Here is an 18,869-nt window from a genome sequence, read left to right as displayed (position 1 = left end):
TATTATTATTATCTGTACCAGGGGTTGAACTTGGGTCCTTGCACTTGTGAAGCAGGCTATTGAACAGCTGAGCTAAATCCCCAGCCCTGTATATATATATATATGCTTTGAACAAATAAAATAGTATGATAACATGGTAATATGCAGTTTATCTTAAAAATTCTATTTCTCTATAAAATCACATGCAATTTTGAGCGATGCTCCCTAAGTTACAGTGGGCCCACATCCTGTTAACTCAATCATAAATGAAAAATATGTTTAACACACCTCTAACCTTGGGCATGAACATCCTTGCTTACCCATTCAGTCCCTGCAAGTATCAGCTACTTCCGCTTGGGATCATGTTGTGGGATGGGAGATGTAGATCATCGTGCTGCTCTTGGTCATAAGAGAAGACTGCATTACATCTCACCAGCCCAGGGAAAGACCCAAACTCAAAACTTGAAGTACAGTTTGTACTGAATACATATTGTTCTCACACCGTTATGCAGAAAAACCCTAAACTGAACCGTAGAAAGCGAGGGACCATCTGTATACAACGTATATGACTGTTGTCCCGATTATGCCTTAAATGTCTTTACAGCTGGATTGTTCCATGATGACTCATAATCTGAAACAAGAGCTGCAGGCCAAATCTACCCATCAGGCTGCCTATTGTTGTAACAAAAGTTTTGTGGATCTCTGGGATAATAAGAAATTAGATTCATTCATAGGAAAATAGATACATATTGAGGATATACTCCTAATTGAAATGCATAAGTCACACCTGTGTAAATACCGAATAGTTTCTCTGGTGTGAGTAAACTGTAATAGTACATAAGATCCTAATGAGATAACTGACATTGTGAAATGGGAAGAAAAGGGCTAAAGGTGTGGGGAAAGTGGGAAGGGTAGGGGAAGGGTAATAGGGGAAAAGAAAAAAATATGAGCAAATGAAAAAATGGAAAAAAATGTTTGTAAATGTGGGGGAGGGGGTGAAGGGAGGGCAGGGACAAGGGGAAAAATGAGAACCAAGACCTGTCATGTAAAGGTACAAGATCACAATAATGAATGTAACTGAACTGTATACGTAAAATGTACCAATAAACTCAATGTGGAAAAAAAAAGTGAGGAGGAAAGGGAAGTAGAGAAGACAAAGTATTTCTAGAAATTCAGTTATATCAAGGTGCAAGTGATCGATAAGACCCAGGACTGTGAGAAACAGGAGCAAGGAACTACAGGAAACTTTTGGCTGCTTGAAAGAATAGCCAGAACAAAAATACTAACAAAGATCAAATAAGAATTTTAAAGATAAACTCTTTGTTCTGAACTTTTGCCTGAGGCCAGATTTGAGCAGTAAATGAGTTGCCTACACATTTCAAAATCACTCAAGCTTCAGTTTTTCCTGTAATTGGCATTGAATAGTCATGTAGGAAAGTGGAACACATATTACTTGCCTAGTACAATTCTGCTCGGTCTTCTATAATCTCATGTTATCCATAAACTCTAAGCATTCTTTGATGGTCTCTTGAATACTTTATTATTCCATTTTGTGTTGTTATAGTACAATACCTGAGGCTAAGTCCTTTATAAAGAACAAATGATTTGTTTTGTTTTACAGTCCTAGAGGCCCAAGTGCACGGAGTTGGCATCTGGAGAAGGTCTCACAGCAGATGGCATCATATGGCAGAGACACATGAGAGAGGTGATTGTGTGATGGGAAAAGCCAAACATATGGGATGATCTCACTTGATAACAATCCACTCCCACAGTAACTGATGCATCCTGCAAAGCTAATCTTCTACCCTGAGGCAGGCATCGGCCTCTTCTAGGAGTGGTGTCCCCATTATTTAATTACCTTCTTGCCTCTTAAATTTCTCTCAGCACTGTTACACTGAGGACCACCTTTCCAGTACATGAACCTTTGGGCGTAAACCCCACCTTAGCAAATGTGTAGCAAGAGGTGGTTACTGTCAGTCGATACCCTCACACACAGTCATGTGAAAACCATCCTGAAACTTGCTACACAGCTAGCTTTTCAGTACTAGATAGTTCTTTTCTAATATTGGATCAGAGCATATTGACTGACTGCTGCCCAAAGTCAAATTAATGACACTTCCTGCAGCAAAGGACATCTTTACTCATTTTAGAGGAGGTAATTAGGGAAGCTTTTAAAATTAATTGTTCATATGAAAATGGAAGTTGAAGTAGGTCCAGAAGTAGACAATATAGATAGCAACATGTGGTGACCCAGCCGTCACAACATGAACATGCCTGAGTTGGGGAGTGAGGATTGAGGAATGAAAGAACACTCAAGCCTGAGTGGAGAACAAGAGAAGTCTGATTTATTTCACAAAAACAGCTCCTTTTATAGGCTCACATCAACAGGAAGCTTTTAAGGGCACACAACAACAGAAAGCACCACGTAATTGTTTTTATCTTTATGTAAAGACCGGATTTCCTGACTCTTACAGATAACATCAGATCTTTGGCTAACGAGTTCCTGTTATGGCAGAGTCAAAGAACAAAGCAAGTTTAACAAACAGTGTCCTTGAAAAGTAACAAATGTTACATAGATTGTGTCGATGCCTTAATTGTACAGGAAGAAGTTATTTTCCAAATGTCAAATGCCAGTGGGCCATGACTGGGCCCCCACATATCCCCCTTTTTATTATATTTAGAGCAGGGACTTTCCCAGCTCAGCAGAAAGATTGTGCCTGTCTTAGGTGAGAAATGTCCAGAGAAATCTCTTCCCATCATCAAGCCATGAGAATTCTGATACTTATCCTCTGTCTTAAGTTGGATATTTCTCTACACTTCTCTTAGCCGTCTTTGACTACCAGCCTCTGCAGGGGTTAGACTGTAGGTATGGGAGGCTTTATGTGCAATTGTTAGCCATGAATCTTTCCTTCCTTGTTCATCAAAGATGAACTCACCATGCACACTAATATGGGTAATATAACACAACCTAGACATACTCTTATCTCAATTGCAATAACAGGACCTAGCAATTGGGTGACTGATGTCATGGAGGGTAAGACCTTTTTTAACTGATTGATAAAACACTGAGCAGCTTGTACCACATCAAACTTTAAGGAAGGGGCATTCTGTAGATCCAAAATATCTTGATGTAACTGCATTAAATCTAGGGAGGTAGTTTGATTATACCAAACACCTCTCAAATGCCTTTGTATTTTACTCCAATCATAGATGGAATCATTATATAGCTTATTGGTTACACAAATCCATTGATAACCAGGGTGACACATCAATCAAGAACAAACTTTCAGCACCCATATTTCTTCTACCATAAGGGTACTTCATCATATAATGCATTTGTCTTTTGTTCTAATCATTGATCAAAATCTACTTGAATAGTTACAGTATGAGTCATATTTTTAGCTAAAACATTAACATATTGAGCATCCCGAATTTCTTGTGCCAAAGCAACTGCAGCAGTTGTGGCTGTAGCTGTTACAGTAATAAGGGCTACAATCCCCACAATAACTAATCTCATCACTCTTTTTTTGTCTACTTAATGCTTTCTCATTTGCCATTAGCATTAATAATCCTTGATCTACATACCAGGCTTCATTAAGTTGAACAGGTATCATAACAAATGGGGGCTGTCGTAAAATCATCACAGAGGAAATGGGGGTAAGTAGATTCTCTGTATCTCCATATGATATACAATTGGTCAAATTACAATTAAAACAGCTGTTGTTATATTCATTATCAGTTTCATAAGCAATCTCTATATTTCTTACCAATAACATACAAGGAGCATTAACACAAGACATTATCTTTTTCTTTTGTTCTTTGACTTGAGATAACACAGTATTTATGGTATTTTGCATATTAAAGGTCCCTATGTTAAAAACATTGACACTAAGGCTAGTAACTTTGACATCTGACCATAAACATATTTCTCCCAATGCAGCAGCAAGTTTCCAAATGTTGGTTTGAGGAAAACCTGAACTTGTCCACCAAAGTCCTGCAGACAAGCTTGAATCCAAGTGATTAGTCCAAAAACTTTTGAGATGTGTCATAACCTTTTCTGAGGTATAGTAACATAACACCTCTGCCATAAAATAGTAGTATTGCTTATTTTTGTTTCTTCTTCACATAAAGGTAATGATTGTGGAGGTTACTGTCCCATGATACTGGATGTAGATTTGTCAGGATGATCCACATGATGAACCAATCTCTCCAGCAGCCATCATGCTCCATCATGTTCCAAAGCATAAGGAGAACCCTGAGGATGCCAGAATCTTTCTGCTGCTGAATGGCCATGCTTATCAATTTGTAAAAAAATTAAAATATAGGTAGCATTGTTTAAATAATTTCTGGGTGAAGAGGGGTATAATTCCCCCTTTTTTATTTTTTGTAGTTGCACCTTTAATAGTGGGGAACAGGGGAGAATATCTCGATAAAAAGGTTATTGTTATAAACAATATGTTGGAAAATCTGCATAGTCAAACAACATAAATACATTTTGTATACCAGAAAAGTAGCAATAATAATTGTTATACTTATATGAAATCTTATGTCCTGTAATGTAGCTTTGTATCAATAGGATCTTCCTTTTCTTTTTGCAGAAAATATTATATTTTGAAGATAACCATCATAAACATGTTACAATAGCATAATTAGAATTCAGCCTTTTGATGATAACCAATGTAAACGTTTTTAACCACATATTTAACAAGGCATATCTTTTTATAAGGCTATGAAAATTATTTGAGCTCCCACTAGTGAACAAAGATCAGAATAAATTTTCTGAGCAGGTGCTTCTTTATTAACCAACAGAAGTGTACCCAAACTTAAAAGTTTATCTTTAAGTTTTTTTTTTTTTAATCCTGTAAAGCCAGGTTGTAGAAATCAACAATCTACTTGTATTTAACGTCATTTTGATCAAAAACATAATTGGACAAACACTTCTGAACATTTAGACAGACAAACATAAGACAATTTAAACTAGAGTGCACTCAGATGGTTTTGGCCAATTGAATTATAAAATCTTTTAGTCAAAACTACTACTAGTCAAAACTTTTGCAGGTCAAAATTAACAGATCTCTTGTAGAATTAGGGTTGAAGGAATGAAAGCTCTTCTGGACTGTAAATGTAAACCTTTTATAACAAACTTAAAACCAACAAGCAAGCATAAATAAATCATTTCCATAAACATTCTCTACATACTTAGGTAAAGAAAAGAGGAACATACAAAAACCTTTCACGTTAAAAATATAACTCTTACTTATAGCTTTCCTAATATTTTTGTCTCATTTACTATTAACGTTCTATAACAAACTTAAGCTTAAAGTGTCCTTTTTCTGCTTTTAGATTGCTACATCTTAAAATTTGACTCACTGCCAATAAGAACAGTATTAACCTTGAATTTTTTAGAAAAGAGCAAGTTAACCCTATAATCACAGTGTAAGAATTTGCAATAAGTTTTACCAAAGTTAAATAGTTTTCACTAGCAGCTGACTGTAGCAGAGCAGAAGTTTGAGCAACTCCTAGAGGAGCAAAAAGAGGCCAAACAGAATATAAGACAAAGGCTTATGAAAACCAAACCGAAAGAAGAACCAGGGATTCTGTTGGGGAATCCCCTTAATCTCCTCTTCTGAAACCAGAAGAATGCTCTCTCTTGACCAGAGGGTCATGAGGAGGGGAAAAATCAACCTCCCTCCTTGTAAACAGAGAGACAGTGTTCCTACCAGAGGGTCAAAAGACGTCTCTGGCCCCTGCAGCTGGGAGTCCACTAGCACATCTGCCTGGACCTCCCTCCCTGCCTCCAAAATGATCCGGATTGCAAATTGCCAATTCATTCCAGGTCACAAATGACCAATTCAGACATTAACAGGAAAAGACACAGAAACAAAGAAAAGGAAACCAAGGACAAACTATTTCTACAAATTCTAAAAAATTACACATTTGTTGGTGCCCTACTCTAACACCACCGACACACAATAAATCTTTAAGCATATGTACAAAAAGCATGCAACTCTTGCCAGCTCCCATTTTTAATATTTACAAGAAAACTCACCACTCCTCTTTTGCCTTCCTTTTGAAGGTCCTCTTTTCTTTCTGTTGAGATCTCCTTTTATTCTTTATCCAGTGGTGTCGTTCACTGGATCCCTCGATACTCAGGTCCCTGTTCGGGTGCCACTTGTGGCGGCCCAGCCGTCACAACACGAACATACCTGAGTTGGGAAGTGAGGATTGAGGAACAAAAGAACACTCAAGCCTGAGTGGAGAACAAGAGAAGCCTGATTTATTTCACAAAAACAGCTCCTTTTATAGGCTCACATCAACAGGAAGCTTTTAAGGGCACACAACAACAGGAAACACCAAGCAATTGTTTTTATCTTATGTAAAGACCAGATTTCCTGACTCTTACAGATAATATCAGATCTTTGGATAATGAGTTCCTGTTATGGCAGAGTCAAAGAACAAAACAAGCTTAACAAACAGTGTCCTTGAAAAGTAACAAATGTTACGTAGATTGTGTCGATGCCTTAATTGTACAGGAAGAAGTTATTTTCCAAATGTCAAATGCCAGTGGGCCATGACTGGGCCCCCACAGCAATAGAGACAGAGATGTAGAGAAAATTTGATGATGTTGAAGTGGCTATACCCATGTGTAATAAAAGGAGGGCCTTTTGCTCCTTTCTGTCATAATTTTATTTTTCAACTTTTAAATAATAAACATATTTACTTCTTCCATTTAAAAAAAAAGTAATCACTCATTGACTTATTCATTTAATTGGGTTTTGAAGTCTGGGCCAAGAAGCCTGCCATGGGCCTTTACGGCAAGGGCCGGGTAGGACTGGGGACAGTCCATGGCCTAAAAATATGGGTTTGGTGAACAGAGCAAAGCTGGATGCTGGTGGGTAAGCTCTTTGCCTAGGTGAGTGCACCGTTGCTCTGATAGGGGAGCTGTTGCTCAGATGAGCAAACTGTTGGCTTTGGCAAACAGTCTTGCAAGGATTTTCTGAAGCAAATGATAATTATTGGTGAACAGTCTTCTCTTCCCTAGTATGAGTTCCCTGGGATATGCAGGTCATACTGACACAGGTAGGCTTATTTTCTAGTCTCATCATCTGAGTTATGTTGACTTAGGTCATCTCGTGTCTCAAGCACTTCATGAAAAGTAAAATGAAAAGGCAATCAATTATTTCTTTAATCATTTTTACACAGTTATTAGAGATATTGTGCATGACAAAACTATGTTGTGAATTTTCCAATTTGTTTTCTATATGATTACTTTGTTACAAATGACTTTTTTGTTCTTTATAAGAAAAATATTAAAGATATAGTAGTGAAGATGTGGAGTCTCCTTCTTCAGTGATAACTTCTGGATCTTGGTGGCTTGTGAGGATGTGACTTTGGGGACCGTAACTAGTCCCTGGTCCCTTTGTCTGTGGTGCTTTTCTTCTGTGCTCTGCTTCCTGGCCACTGAGATTGAGCGGCTCTGTTCCACTACATCCTTCCGTCACTGCTGCTTCTGCCTTAGAGCCAGCTGACTGTGGACTAAAGCCTCCCAAGCCATGAGCCAAACGAAACCTTTCCTTCCTTAAAACGTGGGTGTCAAATATTTTGTTTCAGCATTGGAGACACTGACTGATACAGACATTATAAAGTTAATAGAATCAGTGTTACCTCCGTTCCTGTGTTCTTTTGTTAGCAAACAATTTTGTTTGCAAACAAAAGCATTTGGCAAAATTTTGTTTCTGTGGGCTGGGAATTTAGTTCAGTGGTTCCGCAGACTTGCCTGGCAAGTGCAAGGACCCCAGTTCGATCCCTGGTACCAAAAAAAATGTTTGTTTTTGTTTGCAAACTCTGTACTGGGGGACGAACATGACTGTGGCCATCTTTCCCACACAAACACAAGCATGTCCATCTTTTCCAAAATCATAGAACAGTTTACGTTCGTGAACTGGGATACCACTGTATATCAATGCTAACACACTCACTGAGGGTTTCTGAAGTGTTTTCATAGTGCTATATAAGAATGCAATCTGTTTTTAGTAGATATTTTAAAAACATTTTTCCAATTAGAATTACTTTTAAATAAAATGTCTAGTATAAAGGGGTCAAATTTTCATCCTTAGTTTCCCTTACACTTAACAGATAAATGGTAGATGGGTGTCTACCATTTGAAAAGTATGATATAAAGTCTTGGGGAACACAAAGGTGACATTTCCTAGGTCCCTGTGTGCCAGAAGCTGATAGTTAAATAAAATGAATGGCACAGAGAAATAAGTGAGGTGGGTCTTACGGAAAGTACAAGGAGTTGTAAAACATGCTTCTAAGTAAAAGTGTTAAAATATAACTTTGAAAAACATTTTAAAAGCCATGGTTCTTCCTTAAATATAGAATAACACGAGTCAGGTATTTGTCAAGGCATTAATGGAAAAAACACCGGGATGACAAGTCCAGTCCAAAGAGCATATGGATGAATTGGGTATTATAGGTAGTTTGAGAAAAGAGTGTTAGAATCTATTGGGTAGGTTGATTAAAAAAAAAACTGGTTAATTTTATACAGAGCAGCAAAATGACAACCTTGAGGATTGTCTTTTCTATCACAAAATAATCAACAAGTAAACCTGTGATTTTAGAGTGAAAGCTCTTAATTAACAGTAAAAGTAAAGTCAAGTGTAGGAACTTCCTGAGATAATTAAATCATTCTTTATAAACCAATTATATATGACTTTGTAGAGTTTTCATATGGAAATTCCAGTAATACCTCCTGGAGATGTTATTCTAAATCTGAATCCCTAGAAAAATCAGTCAAGATACTGGGGATTTAGTTCAGTGGTACTGTGCTTGCCTTGCAGCAAGGTTCTGAGTTCTGAGTTCCCAGGTTCTGAGTTCAATCCCCGGTAACAACAACAACAACAAACAACAAGATACTGAGGAACAGGAAAAAAATTATAATTCTCCCCCAGGAATTGAAGCTTAACAATTAGTGTAGAGACATTGGTTCTGAAGAATCTGCTGATATCAAGAAGAAAGTAAGAACTGCAGATGATCCTATGCAGAATAGAAGCTTACGGTCAAAAGTTGCAGATAAATTTTCTTAAATGATTATTAAAAAGAGAATTGGAAAATATCGATAGAGGATATCACAGGTGAGGTCTCATTTAAATATACAAGCACAGGTAGAACTCAAGTAGAAGAAAGGATTTTCTAAAAGGAACTTTGTGAACTGAAGTAGAAAGTTTGGAACACTTGATCTATAAAACCCTTCATCAAGGGGAAATTAAGGAGAGACCAGATGGCGGAGGGCCTTTAAATCCAGAGATAGGACTTTGAGTTGTATTCTGTGAGCAGAGTAGTTACTTGGTCTTTGATGTGTTTCTTTTAGATATTTAAGGTTGGAGACTGGGCCATGGAGAGGCGAGTCAGGAATATCAGTCAGGACCACATCAGAGCACTTGAAGATATGTGTACCTCTGGCCATCCCCAGGCTAGTGCCAGTAGGAATGGACAGGAAGGGAGAGAAGAAATGCTAATTTGATAGATTCCAAAAGCCCAGCCCAGTATTTGGAAGCATGTACGGGATGGAGAGGGACTAGTAATAAGAGTGAAGTGAAGAGTTAAAAAATGACGGTTAGACTGGAATACCCATGTAGGAAATATGGAAAAAGGAGCAGATGCTTTTATCTACATGCTTTGCATTAGAATGACTTATTCTGATTATCTTATCAATAAGCTTACATATTGATTAAAGGAAGACTATTAAAGAAGTTCTATCATTTGAAAGAAACTTTCTTTTGGTTTCAAAGTTATTGATAAGTCAGAAGAATTCTAAAAATTATATTCAAATTTTTTGCAAGACAATGACTAGAAATAAACCAATTCTGAGCAGTGGTCTGGACAGCACCTGAGCAGTTGAATACTCTAAACTTAGGCTCTCTTCAAGCATGACCAAGACTTGTCCAATACTCATTGGCCCTTGACATTATGAACAGGCAGAGGGCAAAAGATGGAAAATTGTTTTGGAGATAGGCAAGGAACAGATTGGGGTAAGGAGAGCCATGGCAGAATAATATTTCTTCACCTTGGAGAGCACAAGACAGAGTTTAGACTCTTAAAAATCATGAAAAAATGAAATGTTAAAATTAATACCAGCACCATACACTCATCAATTATTGAGTCGTTTGTAACTCATTCTTACTCTGTAGAATGTTGATCAGCCACATGCTTTCATGAACTTCTCCACTTTTTCTGCACTGAAGCATCCTAGTGAGGGAGTTTCAGAAATGTCACCCACATAGCGCTTTGGCATGCCAATTACTCTGAACTGAGGATATTGGGGTGTAGTGGATACAAGCAGAGATTTTCTCTGTGCTCCCCTTCTTTGCCTCAGAATGGATCCTCCAAAAGGCATTCAACTGTCACGCAGACTCCCTGGGAATCTTACCAACTGGAGAAGGCTAAGTCGAGTGTCAGGAGAGGATCTACAGTTAACAACATTCCCAGACTGTCACATGTTTTGCTGAGAAGGGCCCTAAGACAGCTTTTTATTGCCGACCAGTCTTTGGCTGCATAATAGGACAAACTTTATTCACCTTACATTTCCTCTCTCATCTTCCCCAAACTTGTGTTGTCCCCAAGACCAAACCCTTGTTCTTGTCTGTAGCAGTGACAATCATTGGAAACTTCTTTGAGTCTCACATTTTGTATGTGCATATGTATATCATTTAGTAAGATTTTCTCATAATATGTCTCATGTAAACAACTTATAGTCCAGCCAAAGAACCTAGAGATGTGAAGTGAAGCCATTTTTACTTCTTTATTTTCTCTCTTTCTCTGACTCTCTCTCCCTATACATACAATATACACATTCCATTAAGATATTTTAATAACCAATTAATATATAACTATATATTCCATTAATTAATTCAGTTTACTTATAGTCTGTGCTTTGATGTGATCCTGGAACTTTGGAAATTGTTTAAGCTAACATACCACATAGCATATTTAGTATTATAAAAATATTTATCAGGATCAGTTCAATTTATTTTAACACGTAATTATTTATCATGATTTTAAATATTATTCAGCAATATGTTAGTTATCTAATCAATAAGCTAATATAAATAGCTTAGGAAGTCAAAGTAACAAAACTAAATAAAGCTAAATTCATGTTGGAATTAAATATTTCATTGAAAACTTCAAGGAAAAGACATGGAGTTGCTAACAATTATGTATATTATTCTGCACAAATTATGTTTTGAAATATGTAGACATTTGGGATGGCTACATAAAGCTCATTAATAGATGCATTATCTCACTCTTTTGTGGTGAGAATACAAAATTTATTCACAGTAATTTTCAGCAATACATTTTATTGTATAAACTATAGCTATTATTTTCTGTTATAGAACTCTTGAATTTATTTGTCTTATCTAACTAAAATTCTGTATTCTGTTTTGAACCAAAAAGTATTGCTTATGCCAGTTTGACTTGGTCAGATTTATTTTCTGGAAATTTTGGAAAATAATTAATTTATATAATGAACACATATTTACTTTTGTGAACCAATCAGAACCGAAGTCCTTTAATTTAAGAGGTGTTACAATTTCATTTGATAAGCACCTCTGAGGGTAGAATATTTCAGAAGACGTAAGGGCCTTTCTCAGGTATAGGCACACAGGAACCCAAAGAGTGTGTAGATCCAACTACCCAACCCCAGGTGTCATCTGTTCCAGGGAGCACAGAAGCATTGAAGACTCACCTGCCTGGCCCTCAGAGGTCTGTTCTCTCATTTGATATCACACATAGGCAAGAAGGCAGAAAAGACTCACTATCTGCAAGCTTGATTTTTACCAACTCAACCAACACAGGTCACCAAATAGCCAAACCATCAAGCCAGATTTCCAGTATTTATTCACCTTAGGGGGAAATGTATTTTGTGCAAACACACCAGCCCAGTGCCTGCAGCTTTCCACAGGAGGCAAACAGTCAAATTTAGCCAAGAATGCGTAACAAAAGGAAAGACACAGACAGCATCAGGTTTAGGAAAAGAGGGAAGGGCTGAGCAACATTATGCCATTGCTCCAGAATCAGCCTGGTCTTCCGGAAGGGACAAGCCCATGGAAAAAACATTCTGCAGAACACAGCTTCGCTGGTCTGGCATGGGAGTCTACCTGGATAGCTCCAAAGCAGGCTTGGTCTCTTTCAAGTGTAATTTTTGAACACATGTCAGGAACTGTATTCAGGTTAATGAGTGAGGCAACTGACAGGATCGTAGGGCAATTCACAGAATTCATGGAATTGACGTTTTTATAAACAGAAAGTCCAGAAAGAAGACATAGGCTTTACAATAGGTACAAAATTGGTTAACATCCTATGGGATGATACAAACATAATAATTGGAGTTATCTTTTCTATTGGACCGAAACTTACACGTCAACTTCTAATTTCATAACAACTGTGCTTAAATCAAACAGCAAGCGGTGAAGTCTCGCACAGGTGCATTTCTCTAAGTAATTAATGATTATGAGAGCCTGAGAGACTGATGTTCGAGCTGCAGTGGCTTTGTATGGACTTTGGATTTTACCTCAAATGCAATGATCTTAGAAGAGTGACGACGGTGGCTGGCACTACAGCACTGGCTCAGAGAATAGGGGATTCTCGGTGGATCCGAGATAGAGTTTGAGGAGGAAGACATCCAGGATGATTGCCAGGTTACTGGCATGAGCAACTGGGGTATGTGGGTGTCAGTTACAGAGACAGAATGGGAGGGGAGCAGATGGAGTGTGGGGGTGAGGGGAGGAATCTGGGAGCAGCAGGTTAGAGATGCTGTGAGATACCGAAGGGGTATTTTAAGTAGACAGCTGGAGATTTGGGCTTGGGGCTCAGAGAAGAGGTCAGGATTAGAGATATAGTTTTGGGCATAGATGACTTCAACATATAGAACCTGCAGAGTGAGATGTGTGGTGTGAACACAGGCTTCACATTCAGCATGGCAGGGTCAGGAAAGGGGGTCAGCATGGGAAACTGAGGCCGAGGGCCCACAGAGAGGGCAGAAACTGAAGGGTCCAGAGTGGAAAATGGGTTCTGAACGTTTATCAAAAAAAGTTGTGAGGCTTAGCCACTGTTCTGAGTTGAACTGTGTGACCCAAAAAGATGTGTTGAAGTCCTCACCCCTGGTGCCTCAGAACATGAGCTTATGTGGAAGTAAGGTCGATGCTGATGTCAGTGGTTAAGATGTGGGCTTGGTGGAGTAAGGTGAGCCCTTAATCCATAAGACATATGTCTTCCTACCAAAGGAAGACACTATGTGAAGACAGACACACAGGATAAGCATGGCCACTTGGTGACAGAGGCAGAACCTGGAGTGACGCAGCTGAGACCAAGGGACACAAAGGACTGATGTCCACAGCACAAGCTTTAGAAAGGACCAAGAAAGGCATTTGAGCCCTCTTCTGTGGTTCCAAGCCTCCGGGTTTGTGGCACTTTCTTCCAAGAGCTCTAGAAAAGGGATAGAATTGCTGCCACCCTCAACTTGAACAAGAGGAGAAGATGAATGCACATTGGATTAAGAAAATACTGAGCATTCATGACAGGAGCGAGCGACTTTGCCCAAGAGGCAGAGCTGGACCGGAGCGGGTGGCAGAGTGAGCAAAGGGAGGTGAACTGTGCTGAACAATGGCCCCAACTTTGAGCCGAGTTCTGGATCCGAGTTCTGGGAAGTCCTGAGGACTGTGCATCCCCAGCACAGGTGTGAGTTGCCTCTTTCGTTATAGTTTTACTCAATTTCAGTGGATATAGTTCTGAGGGTATTATAGATGATGAATATTTAAAATAAAACTGTTGTATGAGTCTTTACAATATACCTGGCGGAATCAACATATAATCACAATTTACCATCCTGTGATTCACTTAAAATATTCATGAACAAGTTTTTTAACAGCTGGAAATTTTATGCCACTCTTTACCCTTGTAATCTCATTTCCATTTGATTTCTTATACAGAATTTCATGGTGATACGTTTTATTTTTGGAAATTTTTTTTCAGCAGTCCCTGCAAGAAAATACAGAAACTAAAATTAAGTTTGTGACTAAATATTAAGTATTCTTCTCTTGAACTGAAGAGTTTTTAGGGTTAGTATTGGTGTTCCATTGGTCAAAACAATGCGAACCATTTTGTACATTTGATAAAAAATTATTAACATATAAGTTAATGTTCATATCTGTGGATGCAATAGATGTTTTCTTTGTAAATACTTAGGTATCAGTGGATCAATACTAATTTTTTCTGAGTATCAGACAAAGCTATGCATCACTACTTTCCCAGTTTTATTTTTAGTAATATAATCCTTGAGAAACCTTTTCACAGAAGTGAGTAGCTAAGAATGGAAGGACTTTGTCCCAGCAATGCTATTCAGTATATGGCATGAGAGTGTGGATCAGCAAAAATAATTAAATAACCTATTGGTTGACAAAAGAACAAAGTCCTCCTTGTGTTGAAAATAAGAATTGGAAAATTATATAGACGCCCACTTTCCATTGTACACAAATGTTGACTGACATAATTCTATATATTTCTGTGTATGGCATAAAGTACCATTTCAATACCAACATTTTGACTTGCTTCTTTGTGGGGGGCAGTATCGTCACACTGGAGACAATGAAATTAATGAGATTTAAGCTTCAAAAATCCCTCACTTGCCTCTCCTCTCAAGGAGCTGAAAGCTTTGCTGCTTAAAGTGTGGAATTTGGGTAGGCAACACATCACCTGAGCATTCCCTAAATATTTTCAAATACACAATCTCAGGCCTACCTACATCTCCTGAAGCAGGATGTACATTTTAAAACGTTTTCTGATTCCATTATGTGCTTTAAGTTTGGAGAAGCACTACTGTTGGTAGTCTAGGTTAATGGGGTAATCAACTTTCTGTTACTACAACAAAACACTTGAGATAATTGGCTCTAAAACAGAAAAGGTTTATTTTGGTTCACAGCTTTGGAGGGTTCAGTCTGTGTTTGGTTGGCCCCACTGGTTTTTGATCTGGGGATCAAAAAAAGCATTACATCATGGCTGGGAGCATATAGGAGAATAAAGGTGCTCACGTCAAACTTGATATACTAAAAAGAGGAGAACATGTTAAGGTGCTAAATCTCCTTTGAGGGAATGCTCCCAAGAACTTAGAATCTCTGGTTCACCACCTGAGCCCATGTTAGTGACCAAGACTTTAACACACAGGCCTTTGGAGAACATTCTGAATACAAACTATAGCAGCTAGCAAGATTACACTAGGGTGCACTCAGTAAGCATCTAGGGAGTGGCCTAAAGGAAGGAAAGGACCTGGATGCCACGCCCCTCCCTAGTATTTGGTGACTTTGCTTTGTTCTTTCTAAATCCATATCCACTTTCATACCAAGTTCCATACAAGTGCTTCTTCTTTTCTTATAGGGGGCTTCCACTATGGTATGACCTTCAGGGCTTACAAAACCTGCTTCTATGGTCTAGGCTATGCCCTGAGAGTAGAGGGTGGACGGGAAGGTGAGGAAAGACTCAGAGGGCAGGCGAGCTGATCAGTGCCAGTGAGGAGGGCTGACTAGAGGTCAGTGGTTTCAATACGGGTATGAGATTTACTTTTTTATCTAGGCCTGGTGGCATGCAAGGAGAAGTAGATGGGGCATTCTTCATGTGTAAATTTTACTGGGTAGATGAAGAAGAACAAGAAGATTAGAGTTGCATGCCACTGTTTTACCTTTGTGATGTCCTTATGACAATTCAGGGACTATGTGTGACTACCATTTTACAGCTGAAGGAAGTGAGGCTTAGATCAAATTATTTTCTAAAATGCCACATTGTCCCTGATCCAGGTTTGACCTGTACAAATTCACTGAGGTCTGCCTGCCTCCTGGGACCTCTGACTTGCTCTGTGGGAAGACCCACTGATGCTCTCAGACTGTGGTGCTGGGATGGATATGGAGGTGCTAGACTTTGACATGATGTCCACCATGCTAACCAAAGAAGACCTGCTCCCATGACAAGCTCAACCTGGATGAGCCATTATTTCTACCTCTTCCTATCACGGACGGGTGACAGGATGTGGAGTGCTGTGGCCTGAGCCAGATAACTTTCCACTCAAGTGTGTTGGAGGCCCTGCATTGAGAGATGAGATGCAGGTAGGAGTCACCAAGCAACTTCCTTACCCTGCTGGAAGCACAGGGGTCTACATAGTCCATTGGAGGATAAGCACCAGCTGTGTCTCTCTCGGAGGTTGCGGCTGTCTGAGGAGTGACCACCTGCAATTGACTTTCTCTCCTTTCTCCCTCATTCTCAATGCCTTGGGACAGTAACTCCAAGGGAAACCTCAGTATACAGCTTGACCTTGGCTTTTGTTCTCAAGGAATCCTAGACTTGGACACTTATGTGGGGGACAACAGTACCACCAATAAAAGCAAGTCTTCATTTCTGAGCACTCACTATGTGTCATGCTCAGGGCTAAGCTTCAGGAACATAAAGTAAAGCAATGAAGACACAATTCCTTCCTTTAGGGCTAGAAATCCATGATATTCTCCCTCCTGGTCTCATGCTTTTTCTAGACAACCCCACAGTGATTGCAGTGGTCACCTTGTCTCTAAAAACTGGATAGAGTGGAAACTACTATTGGAAGTACTCTACTGAGGAAAGCCAACCCCCCCAACTTCTCAGAATTTATCAATTTTGTTTTCTGCACAGACTGTTTGTGAAAGCATAGTTTGTTCTTTCTGTGCAAATACAAAACAGAAATGAAGAAGGAAACAATATGCTTTAATTTATGCCAAATGGGGAGTTTATTTTTTTTTCCTAGAAGACACAGCTTTCATGCACTCTGTGTGATATACCTGAGAAACCATGTGGCAATCTAGGTCATTAGTCATTCTAGCAATGAATAAGTACATACCAGGCTTTCTATTTCTTGTCTTCCACATGAACATTATTATTGTACTTGATCTATATGTTTATTTATTCCCTCATTCCTTAACAGAGAAGAGGCCATGGCAGTGAATTTAACAAAATGAAATACTGACTTTTGGAGTGATCCCAGCCTTTGGTGAAGAATTCAGTAGCAGCCTGCTTTGCACAAAGAAGTTGGACATCTGGGAGAATTCGAATCCAGCACAGAGTGGACCCTAACAATCAACGTTTTACACAAGAGGAAACTATTTTTTTGGGGGGCAAGAGCATTCTCCAGCATTAGTGGTAGAGCTGGGTCTACAGCCTAATTAGAACATAATGATGGTTGAAACTATTTTCTTTATCACAAAAAATTCTATTTTGATATTAAAATAGTCATCCACCTACTGCAATCCTGTCTAAGAGCCAACAACTGCGATAAAGTGGACTTCTTAAAGAAAGGGCCATAACCTTGGAGTTAAATATTTATGAAGAAAGCATTCCTATTTGTAACTGTCACAGAAGAATTTGGGAACAGCTGTAGCATAAAGGACAACATGTAATGCCTCCACTCCACTGGCCAAGCCAAGATGGCCAGGCTAAAATTTTTAGGTGATTTTATTTGATTTACATTTTGTCCAGATTAAAAATGTACTGAGCATCCCACATATAATTTTGCAGAATTGACAATACTTCATGAGGCTAACATCATGGCCATCATTACTTTGTAAATATTGAGCACCTAACTGCCTAGTTTTAGCAATGTTTGCATAATCACGAAAAAGTTTACAAAATCAGGACATGGACAAATTTGAAAGTGGATCATCCACTTGTACAGAGTTTGTATGAGATTGTTCTATTTTTCCCTGTAAGTTCGTTTTCTGAAGTTTTCTGTGTAAGATTGATGAAATGAAAACAAAGACAGGGCCGGGGATTTAGCTCAGTGGTTCTGCCACCTGCCTCGCAAGCACAAGGACCCGCGTTCGATCCTCACTACCAAAAAATAAATAAATAAACAAAAATAAAAAAAGAAAAGAAAAGAAAAACAAAATAAATGATGCAATGAATTCCAGTGAGGTTAATTTACTATAACGTTTTCCATAATTAAAAGCCAATTTTGGATCAGTGCTGCAGATACAGTAAGTGACTAAGTTAAACACATTTTATGTAGGATTTAATAGTCTGACAGGAACATCTATGCTGGAACAGGAGCTCTGGTATTATGTAAAATGAACATCTTTTAGATGATATCAAACCATACAATAAGCATATCTGTGAAATTTTTATAAAAATCTAAATACTTAGTTTCCCTATATTTTAAACTTTTTATCTTCCTGTCTCTTGCAATTTTAAGTATTGATTATGTTAATGAGAAAATTACGTCACAGAATAGTTAAAAGAGACCTAGATTTTGATTTAGGGGACTTGGGTTCTAATCCCAATTCTCCATTAAAACAGCATTTTGACCAAGTAATTTAATCTTTTAATTTCATCATTTACAAAGGGAAGATTTTGGTATACCAGACTATATCTCTGTTTTCTGTCCAATTACTCTAAATCGACATCAGACTACTCAAGGGTTTTAATGTACATTTAGCCCTCTTGTCATTTTTATAATCACATACTTAGAGAATGTATACTGACTAGAATAACTTTGAAAAATGATGTCATACAAGAAAATCATTGCATAGTACTTACATTGAGGAATCAGTAAAGGCCCTTGATATTATCAAGGTCAAGGAGCTTCAAAAACAACAGATTCTCTAGGGCCAGGGATTTAGCCCAGTGGTTCCACTGTCTGCTTCGCAAGCACAAGGTCCTGAGTTTGATCCCTGGTACCCAAAACAAAACAAAAACAAACAACAACAACAACAACAACATATTCTCAAGCAGTAAAAATGCTTGTCTTCTTAGAAGATGTTTTCTAAATGAAAGAAATTACTGAATAGATATAATCATTTTCAATTAGTGAAGAAATGCAT

This window comes from Fukomys damarensis, unplaced genomic scaffold, assembly GCF_012274545.1.
Source record: "Fukomys damarensis isolate Sample0158 unplaced genomic scaffold, DMR_v1.0_HiC HiC_scaffold_1, whole genome shotgun sequence".
Classification (NCBI taxonomy): domain Eukaryota; kingdom Metazoa; phylum Chordata; class Mammalia; order Rodentia; family Bathyergidae; genus Fukomys; species Fukomys damarensis.
This window is presented reverse-complemented; position numbering follows the sequence as displayed.